The following is a 16,179-nucleotide window of genomic DNA, read 5'->3' as shown; positions in this document are numbered from 1 at the left end:
AACTTGGACTCACTTTTAATTCTCTCTCTGTCATTGGTTTTTATCTATTTTCCCCTCAAAACATCTCTCAGTTAACTTCTGTCAGTTACATTTCTATTCAAATTCTATAGCACCATCTTCACACCCACATAATAACAACTAACACTATAGTATGCTCGCTCTGTGGTGGACACCTAATCGGGTCATATGATTGTTGTTTGGTATTCATACAACTATTCAAGATAATCTTGTGTTCTTATCTCCATTTTACAGATGAGGAAACAGCACAGTTTAAGCAGCATTCCCAAAGTCACAAAGCTAATAAGTGACTTCAGGTCTAAAATCAATCCACTATACTAACCTTCTCAAAAATAATCCTGTAATATTGCAAAGTTGGATTTAGTTCATTAAATTGTAATGGACAAAAGCACAAATGTAAAAGAGAAACATGTTGAAAAACAAGAATTCAAATAATGATACTATTTAACTAATTTGTTTTTTATTTTTTCCATAAAAAAAGTAAACTTCTTCAGATTAGCTTTTGCCATAGCAGAATACATAGGCTATCTTAAGTATATAGTTCTTATCCTTCATTTTTATTTTGGGGTATATTTGCAGAGTGGGGGTGGAAAGAGGCTGTTTGGTCTGAAAGTTTTTCAAGCTTCATTTTTTATATTCATAGGTTGGTTAGGATGAAATTTATATGCCATTTTATTTTTTATAAATAAATGGTAATATCAAGAGGAGAAAACTTCACTATGTATTAACTGTACGGTGACTCTTGAGATCAAATCCATGAAAAGTACCTTAAAAGCATATGAGAAACATCTGTATTTTTAGCATAAAGTGGGGACTCCTTAATAAGAATGCAGAATGCCAATGCTTAAAAACACAGGTGTCTGGGGCTCTCTGGGAAGCTCCAGTTTCTCAGAGGCTGCACACTTTACCATCTGTACTCTTTTAGAATCATTAATGCAAACTGGCATCTCCTAGGTATGTCTATTTCAAAAATTAATTCACAGTGACTTGCCTTTGAACTCACATAAATGACAATTTATTTGGTATTTGTTGAAGAATATCTAGATGCTTTTTATATTATGTAAGATATTCTTTTAAACATTCTTCATAGAAGTCTAATGCCATATAAAACCACAACCACAAAAAATGTCATTCATGTCACTGATTGTAACTTAACACCCAAAGTCTTAAAATTCTTACTTTTTCCAGAAGCTGAAGTGAAAAAGAGGTGGCCTCTTATTGCACATCTCTCCCATTATTTCTGCATTCTATTTGCCAAAACAATGAAATATATTTTATCAAAATGAATACCATTGCAATCTCAAACAGTTGGAACTTAAACATGAAATCACTTGCATTTTTTCAATAATGCTTTGTCAAATCCCTTTTTTTAACTTTCTTTTTTTTAAGATTTTATTTATTTATTTGAGAGAGATAGCAAGAGCGAGCACAAGCAGGGAGGAGAGAGAGAAGCAGGCTCCCCACTGAGCAGGGAGCCAGAAACGGGGCTCGATCCCAGGGTCCTGGCATCAGGACCTATGCTGAAGGCAGATGCTAACCGACTGAACCATCCAGGCGCCCCTCAAATCTTTTTTTCCCATCCTATAGTATCATATTTGGTAGATTCCATAACTTTAAGTCATTTTTATTAAAATTAAGTCCAATATAAAACTTCAAACTCAAACTCAATCTAAATCTCATCAACCCCAAGCATGAGGACAGACCTGGACTGCTGGGGTAGTGACAGGGTAGGGGCTCAAGGTAAATCTGTACATCTGTATTCTCCTTTTGTTGCCCTTTTCCTTCAAGGCCCAGCTCCTTCACTTGTTAGGGGTAGGGAGGAAGGAAAGGGAGAGGAACAAGCGCCTCTTTATTTAAATGGCTGCTATTACAGCCTTCTCTTGGCTTTCTCTGCCTCTCTGGCCAGACACTGATGTCCTGTGTGTAGCAGCAGCCATCCAAATGCTGACTCTCCTGAGAAGGCTGTACAAGTTTTTGCAAGATTTTAAGAGGTCTCCTTAGACTACAGTTCTCTGCTAAAACAGAATAAGCTCCAGGTTAACATCATTCTCCAGTCCCAACTACCTCCCCTGGCAGTTCATCCACCACGTCTTCCTACTGGGACCTGCCTCCCTAGCGAGAAGCCCTACAGGGTGAGTGTCTTAGCTCAGGCTGCTCTAACAAATACAACTGACTGTGTGGCTTAAACAACAAACATTTATTTCTAATGGTTCTGGAGGCTAGAGTCCGAGATCAGGGTGCCAGCACTGCTGGGTTCTTGCTGAGGACCCTCTTCCTGTTTAAGTCTTCCCATGGCCTTTCCTTGGCACGTGCACACACACAGAAATGTTGTGTCTCCTTTTCTTTGTGTAAAGGCGTTAATCCCATCATAGGAGCTCTACCCTCATGACCTCATCTAAACCTAATTACCTTAAAGGTTAAATAACATCACTGGGGATTAGGGTTTCAACATATGAATCTTGGGGGGACACAAACATTCAATCCATATTAATGAGCAAGCAGTGATAAGTGAGTCAGCCTGCTTGCCTTCCTTGGTATAAGCCCGGTCTCCTCTTTACCACACCAAATGGTAAGAATACAGGCTCTCTCCACTCTGCCAACAATCTCTCATTGTGTTTCTGGAATTTAAATAAAGTTTGCTGGCTAAGCATCCAATCAAGAAACACAATGCCAGCCTGGTAAGAACCCCCATTAACCCCCATTCTTTACGAGTGATTCTCTTGGAGCCCTTCTACTCCCAGTTTGGCCTTAGAAAAGAAAGCATCTCTATTCCTCCCCAAGGAGGGGAAAGAGGGAAGCCTCCAACAATAACTGAGCTTCTGATGATTCCTGTCTCCCCAGTCTAGTCATTTTATATAGAAAGGGTGGTGGTGGGGATCGCTGATGGTGTTGGTTCTGCCTTTTATCATTAGCTCTGAGGGAAGTGTTAATAATTTCTTCTTTGGGGAAATTCTCTTTAAATTGTTTAAATTTAAACCTCAGATTTTTCAGCTCTGACCCTAGACATGGAACATTGAATCCCCACTGAATATCCTGTTGCAGAAGCAAAATTTCATGTTTTTAATGTTACTCCACAGCTTTTAGCCATTTTCTGAAGTTTTTTGTTTCTTGGTTTTTTTTCAAAAATCAGCCAGGAAATACTGTATCAAACTCATGTTTATTTGCACACAATTAATATTTCCTAGATTACTAGCCAAGAAGGTGTATTTTTAAGCTAAAATTTTAAGCTAATGTTGTTAAATAGTTTTTAATATTCACTTTGATATGTAATTCCATTAGTTTAAAAAATAATAATTTGGAAACTGCATTAGTTCACTGATTCATTAGTTCATTGCTTTGAGGTAATCACTTAAGATCATCCTCCATTTTGCCAGGTGGAAATAACCTCAAGTTTAGGAAATCTCTGCACCATGAACCGAAACTGATATATGCCTCAATTCTGTCTAATCTGCATGGACGAACTGCCAAAACTTGATACTAATATTCTGCCTATAACTTGTAGAACAAACATATTTCAATATATGACACAATATAGTTTCCTTAGGCCATTAAATATGATTGGTCCATGATAAATATTGCTTGAAGATACCTACATGTTATAGGGAAGGCATCATTTTCACTGACAAATAACTTATGCTTCGAAACATAGCAATGCCTTCTGAAATAATCAGTTTTATTTAAATTCCATAGTAAGTCGTGGTGCTTCCATTTTGTATTGAAGTGCCTGCATAAGCAAAAACTTAATAAAAACTTCTCTAAATCAAGAAGATCTTTCTTAATGTAGATCAAACCACATGATATCTTGGGGAAAAAAAACAAAAAGCAACACCCAGAATGTTTAAGGACTAACTATGGGAGCAAGGTGGAACTAGAGATTATGAAAGGATGCCCTCTCTGGCCATTACAGTTCATCATATATAAGCATACATTGAGAATGGTTCTCAAGGAAAACTAGAGGATTAAGCCTGCTCATCAAATCTTTCAATGGGGTGTATAAATCTTTGAGTTAGACAACCCTTTAGGTATTGTTATGCAAAGATACTTAAGCCAAGTAAGGTCAAGGTTCTGATGCTTTAATAATAACACTCACACTCACAATCTTCTGACTTAAAATACATATCCCTTACTATGCTCTATGTTATACTTACTTTACAATTTGTCTTTTTTTTTCCTGTCTGCAAATTTGTGTGGAAATATCTCTCTGCACACTTCTGTCTTTTCCTCTGTGGCTGGATTTTTAAAAATCTACTCTCCACATTCTCAGAAAAGAGTCCAAAACTACATAGTGTCTTATCTAGAGACTTCACAAAATTAGGAAACTTTGAATGCTCCCAGGCTTTCTGTATTTTCTCCACTGTATTTAGAGGTATAAAAATAAAATAGCTTCTGCATTTGTCACCCAACTTGGAGAAATAAAAATAACTCTGTTTGGGGCGCAGCAAGAAAGCAAGAATAGAACTGTATTCCACTTTTCAGTCAGTCTTGGGAGGGGAAAAACTGCCCAAAAATAAGGTGATGAAGAGAAGAGAAGTAGTCATGTCTCCAGGAGCCATGGCAAGAAGAGGGGAGAGCTCTGCACAGTGGTTACATCTGAGAAGTAAGTAGTGATTGGGTTAATGGCAGATGGCCAAGATGGTTCCAGAACACACAAAGTAAACTAGATTCAATAGGGAAATAAGCATAGGTTCTGGTGTCAGTCATATGGGGAGGGGGGAGGTCTTCATTCTCATGCCACCCTAATGACTACAAAGGTGACTTTTGAGAAGTCATGTATTCTCTCTAAACTCTGTTTCCTTTCCAGGAAAATGGGCACATGTGCACCACCTCAAAGGATTTTTTATGAGGATTAAAAAAGATAATCTGTGAGAGCATCTATCTCAATGTCTAGAACATTAAATGCTCATGGAATAAAAGACAAATATAAATGTGACACTGTAATCATACTGGAACAATAACATGCTTAAAATATACCTTTCAATGCCCTACCCAGCTCACTGGACCTGTTTAAACCTAGTAAAATAATGTAGTATCTCCTAGAACTGGGATCATTAAAGACTTGAGAAATAAGAATTCCTGTAATTTTATGTTTGAAGTTGTAACACCTTTATATCTTTGTTTATATCTAAAGAAAAAAATTGGCTAGCCATTTGTACTATTTCTAAAAATAAAGTGAATTACACTGGATTTATATATCTACTAGAGACTGCTGAAATTTTATGGACTATCACTTTATATCAAAGGCTGTCACTGAAGAAAAAAACATGGTTAAACAGCTCCACAATCTGGTTTTACTGTATAAGTAACCTAGACAGAAATTTTATCAGAGATTTAATTTACTCATCAAGGCTAAAACAGAAAATCCCTCAAATCCAGAAGAAACAACAAAATAAGATATTCTCCATAAGATATTTATTTTGTCGAATCTTTGTTTCCTGAAAAAGCTAAGTAAGTCCTAAAAATACATGGAGAAGGGATTTCTGGAGGAAAGAACGTTGTGTTGTATTTGTCCGTACCTAAATCACAGAAAACAGAAAAACAGAAACTAAAACACAAATAAGATTTTGATTCTATATATGACAGAACTTACATTGTGATCAAGCTAAAATTGAAGTTCATGACATTATGTTCCGGTGATTGAGAAGATTATTTTATTTGAATAAAATTTGGTACTAAATTCCTCACCTAACCTAGTAATTTTATAATGGACGTCCCATTTCCCTATATCCTAAACTGAAGATCCATTTTAATTTAATTAGTTGATGTTAATCAACTTAGCATATTTTAGAGGTATTTGCCTATCCAAATTATTAAATGTTGAAATTTCCCAAAGATTTTCCCATAAATCACGATTCTAAGATTTAAACTTTTGCCATGAAATCTCCTGAAATATTATATACTAATATTTAGAACTTGAAAGCTTCCCTGAAGTTAAGAGAAACCATTTTCATAGGGGCATTTTAGGACAATGGGCAACATGTTATGGTACCAAAAGTCTGAACTTCAGGAGCCAGCAACCCACTCTACATCCCTCTCAACCTCATCCCAAGAAACACATAAAATACCATATGATTTCACTTATATATGGACATAAAACACAAAACAAATGAACAACAACAAAAACAACATCAGAAACAGACTCATAAATACAGAGAACAAATTGGTGATTGCCAAAGGGGAGGGGATGGGGAAGTAGATGAAATAGATGAAGGGGATTAAGAGGTACAAACTTCCAGTTAAAAAATAAATCAGAGGGATGAAAAGTACAGCATAGGGAATACAGTCAATAATATTGTAATAACTTTGTATGGTGGTAGAGGTATGATATGTATGATGATAACTACATTTACCATGGTGAGCATTTCATAATGTATATAATTGTCAAATCACTATGTTGTATACTTGAAACTAATATAATATATAATAATATAATGATATCTGTAAACTATAATTAATAAGAAAAGTGAAAGGAAAGGAAAGAAAAAGAAAGAAAGGGGAAGGGCAGGGAAGGAAAGGAAGGAAGGAAGAAAAGGAAGAAAGGAAGGAGAAATTTAGTACACAAAGCAAAAACAAAACTAATAAATTCCTATCACTGCACATTTTTAACACCTTGGCTGCCAAGGTATATGCCAGGTGCTACATAACAAGCAACCAAAAAAAAAATCTCTCAGTGGCCTAGGACCAATATATGATTTTTTTTGAGGAAGGAGGGGGAGTCTTTTTACTTTCGTTGTTGTTGCTTTGTCGTGCAAAATCCAATGTGTATATTTCTGAGGGGACTCTTTGGGGCACCCCTCCTTCAAATAGTGTCTTAGTGATCAGAATTTCTTTCACCTTGTAATGAGACCATCTTCCAGGCCCTTCCTTAGAAAGGGTCTTTCTGTCAAACTACTGCATTTAACCAGCTCACAAGCACAGAGACAGCATTTGGAAATTTGAAGAGTTTTTAAAGGCCAAACCTAGAACTGGCATACATCCACTCATATTCTGTTGACCAGAACTAGTCACACACTCTCACCCAGATACAAGGTGACTGGGAAAAATAGTATTTCTCTGTAATAGAAAGAAAAGAAAGTAGTTCTTTGAACACATTGCAATTTTTGTGTCTTACAAGGCACAAAAAGAGAAATGATGGGCTTAATCTTTCTTGTTTTCTTATAAAAGGAAGCAGAGAAATTTGTCAGGCAAAAGAACCGTTTCCCTATTAATACTTTTTTAAAGGGCTATATCAAGTGAGTGTTACACAGGGAGCACCAATAATAGTGGTTGTTCAGAAAATATAGAGAGATTATTTATAATCTTATTTCTAGTAGCCTTGATGTAAAGCCCAATATATATTATTTTTAAAAAAAGAACTTGCGAAGTCATTTCTGTAGAATGACACACTAATCTGCATGGTGTTCTCTAGTAATCAAAATGTCATAGAGTTCAAGTCATTAACATTATTTTATGGATAGTATATACCTACTGGTAAAGCTTCAAATATCAATTTTCTTTTTTTTTTTTTTAAAGATTTTCTTTATTTATTTGAGAGAGAGAGAATGAGAGAGAGCACATGAGAGAGGGGAGGGTCAGAGGGAGAAGCAGACTCCCTGCCGAGCAGGAAGCCCGATGCGGGACTCGATCCAGGGACTCCAGGATCATGACCTGAGCCGAAGGCAGTCGCTTAACCAACTGAGCCACCCAGGCACCCCAAATATCAATTTTCTAATCTAGAATTTTATTAGGAATGAGATTTTCAAGTAATTTTAATTATTCTAGCATTATTGTCTCCATATAAATTATAAGAAATATTCATTTGGTTTTGGTGTTATTTCATGTTATTGCCTCTTAATATATTTTGTTCTCTGATAGCAAAAAAAAAAAAAGCTAATACATCTAGACTGCTTCCTATGCCAGGTAATACAAACATTTTTCATGTACTGTTAGGTCCTAAGATTGAACCAAGATTGTCTAGTTCAAGAATCCACATTCTTAATGACTAGCAATGACTCTTAAAAATATTCTTTATTTAAAATAATACATAAAATTTTTTAGTAATTTATTTCTACATATTACCACATTTTCCAAGCCATTTAATCTGCCACTTTTATTACTTATACCAACAAACCACTTTCATCCACACTGATGGAGTGGGGAAGGGTATATATAATCCCAAAGAGTAGTAGGTAATCCAAAAATTAGGTGACTTTAAATTAATGAGAATTATTTCTATGTTTGAAGTGCAGACTTCGTCGGATTACATTAGAGATATAACTTATTTGCAGGTGACTAAAAGCAGCTGTGTGTCAACATGCAAAATGTCTCAAACTGAAATTTATAAACTATAAAATTGATTAGCTAGTGTCCAAGATTATTAGATTGAGCAAGATATAGGAGCAGTAAATATGACTGTAATTCAAATGAAATAAAAACATGAGCATTCACTTGTTCATGACAAACATTTTCTCTTTAGTACTAAATATATGAAATGTGTTTATCCTCAGAGCTCCTGAACTCTCTAGATTGATGCATGATACACAGAGCTGAGATGCCATCATACCGTTTCTTATTCTAGACCCTATATCTGACCCACAGTAGTGCACTGTGTCTGCAACCACTGGTATGAGTGGTCCTAGCCAGGGCTGAATTCAAACTACATTAATATTTCATTTCATCTCAGTGTCTGAGAAGAGAGTTGGTGTGAGCTCACTTATGAAATTAAGTTAAAGTATAAAGAGATGTGTTAGAGGTTGGATTGTGCCCCTCACCGCCCCCCCCAGATTTGTATGTTGAAGTCCTAAGCCCCAGGATCTCAAAATGTGACCTTATTTGCAGAGATGATCTTCACAAAGGTAATTAAGTTACAGTGAGATCATTCATGTGGGCTCTAACCCAATGTGGCTGGTATCATTATAAAAAGGAGGAATTTACTTACAGACTTAGTCATATAGGCAGAATGCCTTGTGAACATAATGATGATCATCTGTAAGACAAAAAGAGAGGAACAGATCCTTCCCTTACAGCCTTAAGAAGGTACCAATCCTGCCAACACCTTGATCTTGGACTTCCAGCCTCTGAACTGTGAGACAATAAATTTCTGTTGTTAAGCCACCTGGTTTGTGGTACTATGATACTGCAGCCCTAGCAAACTAATATAAGGGCATAAAAGTACCAATTAAGTTTTCCTCACCAGCAGAGTCAACCTGTATAACATTACTTATGACCTAATCAAAGGGTTTAGGGAGTTCCACCTGTCTCCACCACCCATTTTACTGAATTCCCCACTTTCTCATTTTCCTCTGGCCTTTGATTTCTATGCCAGCCTTGAATTAGTTGATTCCCTCTATACACCTCCCTCTCCTAGTTATTTAATTTTTCAAAACAAGTGGATTAATTAATTGCCATGGATTTGTCAATTAGGCTCAACAAGAAGCCCTTTAAACTTACTCTACACTACAGCATTTTTTTTCTAAAGTTTTTTATTCTCCATGAACTCCTTCAAATAATTGTACCTGACAGGTAAATGATATTTTGATGAAGCTGTTTTGACATGGTGTCATTTTAAAATAGCTAAAAATCAAACCATTAAACTTTTATCACCAACTTTTATTTTTAATTAATTTGTGAAACAAATATCACTCTGTCTCCTCTCCCAGCCCTAGGAGATGGGATTGAAGAAAAGCCAAAGATAGAGTGAGGTTCAGAGGTTTCTGTTGGTACAACCTCTTTGAATAGGCTGGAATTTTGACACAGCTGCTTTAACTACCTACAAGCAAACCTCTGTCAGAATCAAAACAACTGCCTCCGAATGCACAAGCTGCACCTGACTATGATTCATTTATCATTATACATCTGTGTTTCTCAAACAAAAGTATGTAAATCCCTAAGATATGATTTACTATGCCAAGAAATGCTCAAAAGCAAGGCTAGACATGACATAGCTTCTTCGGGTGTCTATTTTTTTTTTTTTTTTAAGATTTTATTTATTTGACAGAGAGAGAGAGACAGCTAGAGAGGGAACACAAGCAGAGGGAGTGGGAGAGGGAGAAGCAGGCTCCCGGCTGAGCAGGGAGCCTGATGCAGGGCTCGATCCCAGGACCCCAGGATCATGACCCGAGCCGAAGGCAGACCCTTAATGACTGAGCCACCCAGGCACCCCTCAGGTGTCTATTTTAATCAAATCTGAAGATAAAATAACTTTACCTGTTATTGTTTTTATATCAAGACAAACATGGATATGGCATGAAATAAAATGAAAATTGTATAAATTTTTAAAATAAAACATGACATGGGGCACCTGGGTGGTTGCAGTTGGTTAAGTGTCGGACTCTTGGTTTCTGCTCAGGTCATGATCTCTGGGTCATGGGATTGAGCACCCCCCACCATCAGGCTCCACACTCAGTGCAGAGTCTGCTTCAGATTCTCTCTCCCTCCCCTTTTGCCCCTCCCCACTTGCTCTCTCTCTCAAATAAATAAAATCTTTAAAAAAATAAAAATAAGTAAAATAAAATAAAATAAAACATGACATGTTGAAGAAAGAGTCTGCACCTGGTCACTCCTCTCTTACTCCCAACCATCCATGTTTCTTCTCCACTTAGTGATCCTTCGACAGAAATGTTTGAAAAGCACAGCTGTAAACAATTCTATAGCTCTCCAACACACACACACCCACACCCCCACACACATCTTCACATTTTCCACCTACTTAGCATTTAATCATTTGTATGTATAACTGTGTGTGTGTAATCTGCAATGATTGTTCCTAAATCATTTACTCTTATTTGTTTGCATATTTTTGAGAGTTTCAAGTTATCCCATTGAAATGTTAAAAGAAAAAAAAAATGAAAAGGCAACCTATAGAATGGGAGAAGATATTTGCAAATGAAAAATCTGATAAAGGGTTAGTATCTAAAATACATAAAAACTTGTAAAACTCAACAGCCAAAAAAAAGAATAATCCAATTAAAATATGAGAAGACATGAATAGACATTTTTTCAAAGAAGACATCTAGATGACCAACAGACACATGAGAAGATGCTCAACATCACTTATCATCAAGGAAATACAAATCAAAACTACAATGAGGTATCACCTTGCACCTGTCAGAATGGCTAAAATCAACAACACAAGAAACAACAGGTGCTGGTGAGGATGTGGAAAAAGGGGACCCTCTTGCACTATTGGTGGGAATGCAAACTGGTCAACCACTCTGGAGAACAGTATGGATGTTCCTCAAAAAGTTAAAAAGGAAGCAAGCTCTTTCATGTCTTATGGCATGAGTCCCATCATAAGGGCTCCACCCTGATGAACTAATCATCTCCCAAAGCCTCCCATCTCCAAATACCATCACACTGGGGATTAGGTTTTCAACCTATCAATGTTGGGGGACCATTTTCAGTCAAGAGTGGGAATATATTCAAAAGAATTGAAATATACACTTATATGAAAACTTGTACATACATGTTCAAAGCAGCATTATTCATAAGAGCCAAAAAGTAGAAACAATCCAAATATTCATCAACTGATGAATAGATTTTTTAAAATGTGGCATATCTATACAGTGAAATACTATTCAGCCATAAATCATGTTCACAGTGAAAGAAGCCACATACAAAAGCTGCATATTTGCACCAGGTTATACAACTGTATATAATTCCAATTACATAAACTGTCCAGAAGAGGCAAATCTATAGAGACAGATATTATATTAGCAGTTGTCAGGGTCTACAGGAGGAGAGGAAAATGGGGAATGAACATTAATGGACATGGAGTTTACTTGGGGAGTTATGAAAACGTTCTAAAATTACATACAGCTGATAGTTGTACAGCTGTGAATATACTAAAAACTACTGATTTACTTTAAAAGGGTAAGTTTTATGGCATTTGAATTATTTCTCAATTAAATTAATTATTAATTTGTTCTGACTAATTATTCCTCAACTAAAAAATAGTAGCCATTAAGGAAGTAAATAGACAAGATCCAGACTAGGAGAAACATTATCTGAAAGGACTCTTAGAATATAAAGAGAACCTCTAAAAAAATTTTTTTTAAATAGGTGAAAGGATTGAAGAGATACTTCACAAAGCAAGATAAAGAAATGACCAATAAACAAAAAGAAAGTTCCTCAACATCATTAGTAATCAGAGAAATGCAAATAAAATCACAATAATATTTCAATCTCACTTGAGACGTTAAAATCAAAAAGACTAATACTAAAAAATGACAAGGATATGGAACTCCATTCATTGCTGGTAAGACTGTAAAATCATACAATCACTTTAGAAAATGGTTTGGCAATTTCTTATAAAATCCTATGATGGAGGGATCCCATTCTTAGGTATTTATCCAAGAGATATAAAAACATACACTACAAAATGACTTTTACAAGAATGTCTTAGCACTCCTTTTTGTAATAGACAAAAATTGGGAACAATGCAAATGTTCATCATCAAAAGAACAGACAGTGGTATATATATTCATACAATGGAATACTACTGAGCAATTAAAAGGACTGAATGACTCAAACACACAATAATTTGGATGAATCTTAAAAACATGCTGTGTCAAAGAAGCAAAACCCAAAAAAGTACATACTGTATGATTCAATTTATATGGAGTCCAAGAGCATGCAAAACTAATCTCTGCTGTTTCTGGTGTTTGGAGGAGAGTGGTGGTAGAAGAATGACTAGAAGGGTCACATGGGAACTTTCTAGGTGATAGAAATGTTCTACATATTGATTTGGGTGGTGATTGCACAGTTTTGTACAATAGTCAAAACCTTTTGAACCTCTGCTTTAAAAATGAAATAAAAATAGAAAAGATCTGTAAATAATAAATCAATTTAGAAATTACTCAGACTCCATCAAATATCCAAAAATTTAGATTTAGATTAAATTTATGAGCAAAGGATTGGGTATTCTTTTTTTCTGGCCTACTTTTTGGTCTTAACATTGATAACTATGTTTGTTGGATATGCATTTGTGTCTATATTTCCCCAAATTCAAACACTCATATTTAAACTAGATTAAATGACCTCATGCATGCATGCACACCACACTTAGAAATACCCCTTTCGGCAGCATTATGAAGTGTTTTTTGACATCCTTTCTTAATTAAAAGAAAACATATGTCTTCAATTACTAGTACTATAAGCTTTCAAAATTGTGGGAGTAATCCAAACTACTTCCTTCAAAGACAACTGACTTAAACATACTCACAAAGGAAGCATAGATTAGGATCATGATTTTTATCTTTTAAGAGACTAGAAGAACAGAAGGGGTTACAATCTTGTCATTTTATGCAACTCTTCTGTTCCGATATATCAAAAACTTGATAAACCAAGGTCATGAAGGACAGCTGAAAAGGAATCAAAGTAAACAATGTACTTCGTCGCCAACAGAGTCTGCCAATATGAGATTAGAACTCTCTATCCTAGTAAGAAAATGTCTTTGGAAAGTTCCTTACAACATTTTATGACTCACAGATATTCCCAGAGGTTCCTGTTTCCATTCTGCCGTAGACAGTGTTTGAAGAAGTGCAGTTCTTGTCAACTGTTGTTCTTAGGCAACTTGGCTGAGAGGTCTGTTTAAAAAACATTTGTTGGAAAGATAATATGTTTGGATGTTTTAATTTTTTTAACCAAAATTCCAGATTTTAAATCTAGTTTAACTCTTAATTCAACATGGACTTAAAGAATAGCCTAAGAAGAATTACTATGTTAGTTACATAATATGTATTATGAACTGAGCAATTTTCCCACTTGAAAACTCCCAAACCAGGGGGTACGTATTCTTGGCATAGTCTGCTTTGCATATCTTTCCAACTGCCTCCAGATCCCTGGCTCTGTATTCAATAGTTCTGGCTCTGATCTTGGCCACCCAGCTCAGTACCTCACCTTGGCTACTACTTTGACCAACACTGCCAAAACACCTTCCAGCCCACCAGGACTTGATTCCTGGCTATCCTCCACTTTTGTCTAATCCCAGTTCTCTCTTTCTGTTCTAAGTATTGAATATCACTCCTGAGGTATATTTTCTCCCCATACTCATCTAGCTCTATTCCACTCTACTTGCAGATAGACCCCCAAGGCCTATTCTCTGCTCCTAGCCAGTTCCTCGACTCTTTCCTTTCTCTACTCCCTAAAGTCCTGACTAATAAGCCACCTGGTTTTTAACAGTTCCCATCATCTACATATGATCTTATTTGTTTTCTTGACAATAACTATAAAGATACAGACATGAGAGAAAAAAATATTATAAAATATTTTAGCATTATCCCAATAAAAGTTATTCCTTCATTTAATAGGAATGTAAATGGAAGGAGACCTGATCTCTCTTGACTCTTTAATGATTCATCACTGCTCTACTCCCTACCCCAATCCTCCATCTCTCTTACTCTTGGTATTTCCCTCACATGTGCTTTCTTTGACAAAGCAGTTCCTCTCCCAGATTCCACACCCAACTCTCCCTTGACTCTGTCATTGCTCAGACTCTCCACAGATGCAGTAACTGGAGCCAGCCCAGACACATGTTTAGTTTGACTTACACAGCATTTAAAAATTTTTTTCAGGGTGCCTGGGTGGCTCAGTTGGTTAAGCGACTGCCTTCAGCTCAGGTCATGAGATCCCAGGGTCCTGGGATCGAGTCCCACATCAGGCTCCCTGCTCTGCGGGGAGCCTGCTTCTCCCTCTCCCACTCCTCCTGCTTGTGTTCCCCCTCTCACTGTGTCTCTCTCTGTCAAATAAATAAATAAAATCTTTAAAAAAAAATTTTTTTCAGTTAGTTGACAATATTTAAAAATTGGAAGAATAAGCCTAAAAGTAGAGATTTCCAAAGAAAATCAAAACAGGATATTGAGTAGATCTTTGCACTCCCATGTTCATTGCACCATTATTTATAATAGCCAAGATATGGAAACAACTAAGTGCCCATCAACAGATGAGTGGATAAAGTAGATGTGAGATGTATACACACACACACACACACACACACACATCAGAATGGAATATTATTCAGCTGTGTGAGAAAGAACGTAGTCCTGTCATTTATGACAACACAGATAGACTTTGAGGACATTATGCTAGGTGAAAGAAGCCAGACAGAGAAAGACAAATACTACATGATATCACTTATATGTGAAATCTAAAATGGGGAAAATGTCAAATTCATAGAAACAGAGAGTAGAAAAGTGGTTGCCAGGGAAAACATGGTGATTATAGTTGATATACATTGATAACACTTGTACAATTGAAATTTGCTAATAGAGTTGAACTTAAATGTTCTCACCAAAAAAGAAAAAGAAAGATAAATACATGGAGCAATGGATGTGTTAATTAGCTAGAAGGGGAGGCAGAAATCCTTTCACAATATATATGTATATCAACTCACCACAATGTACGCTTTAAGTATCTTACAATTTTACCCCAACAAAGCTGAAATTTTTAAAAATTAGGTGTCGTTTGCTCAAGTTCTTAGTCAGTAAACTACAGTTTCAAATCTGTGCCCATAAATAAGGTTTCATTAGAACACAAGCATGTTCATTTGTTTATGTCATATCTATGGCTACTTCTATGCTACAACAGCAGCGTTGAGCACTGTGACAGAGACCATATGGCCAAAAATATTTCAAATATTACCAAAGCCAAAATACTTACAGTCTGGCCCTTTACAGAAAATGTTTGCCAAACTCTGTTGAAGATGGTTCTCAATCAACACGGGATGCCCTGCCCCCAGAGATTCTAATATGATTAGTCTGCAATGGATGCTGGTGTCCAATTCCCAGAGATTCTGATGTTATCGTGCTGCACTAAGTGCTGACGTTGGTATTTTCAAACTCCCAGACAATTCTGTTTTGCATGTAGGCTTGTGAACCCCTCAATTAGGTAATCTAGATGCCTTCAACAGTCTGTTATTCTTGTCTCTTTCTCTGGGAAATATATATTTCCCTTGTTTAACTAGGAAAAGACTATCTTCTACCCACCTTCACAAGTGTTCTGAGCAATGCAAAAGAGCCCTTTGTATCATCAGAAATCTAGATCATAGCTTAGTGCTTTTTTAAAAAATAGGTAACATTATCCTCAGTTTGAAAGTACAGAAATTGAAACTCAAACATGTTTAGTGCCTTTCCTAACTTCTTTTCTTTCTTTCTTTCTTTCTTTCTTTCTTTCTTTCTTTCTTTCTTT

General features: G+C 36.1%; 1 protein-coding gene across 1 annotated transcript in view; it reads right to left on the bottom strand.

Annotated features, from left to right (window-relative positions):
- COL5A2 (collagen type V alpha 2 chain) overlaps positions 1 to 16,179 on the bottom strand; it is a 335,664-nt gene that overhangs the window by 255,766 nt on the left and 63,719 nt on the right. Inside the window, exon 2 of the mRNA XM_035007551.1 lies at positions 13,481 to 13,580. The gene's annotated coding sequence lies outside the window, so the exon portion shown is untranslated. The remainder of the gene's footprint in view (positions 1 to 13,480; positions 13,581 to 16,179) is intronic.

The sequence above is a fragment of the Mirounga leonina genome, unplaced genomic scaffold (genome assembly GCF_011800145.1).
Source record: "Mirounga leonina isolate KUSES-001 unplaced genomic scaffold, KU_Mleo_1.0 Mir_151, whole genome shotgun sequence".
In the NCBI taxonomy this organism is placed as follows: Eukaryota; Metazoa; Chordata; class Mammalia; order Carnivora; family Phocidae; genus Mirounga; species Mirounga leonina.
The sequence above is the reverse complement of the archived record's forward strand: the minus strand, read 5'-3'. Positions and strand labels throughout refer to the sequence as shown.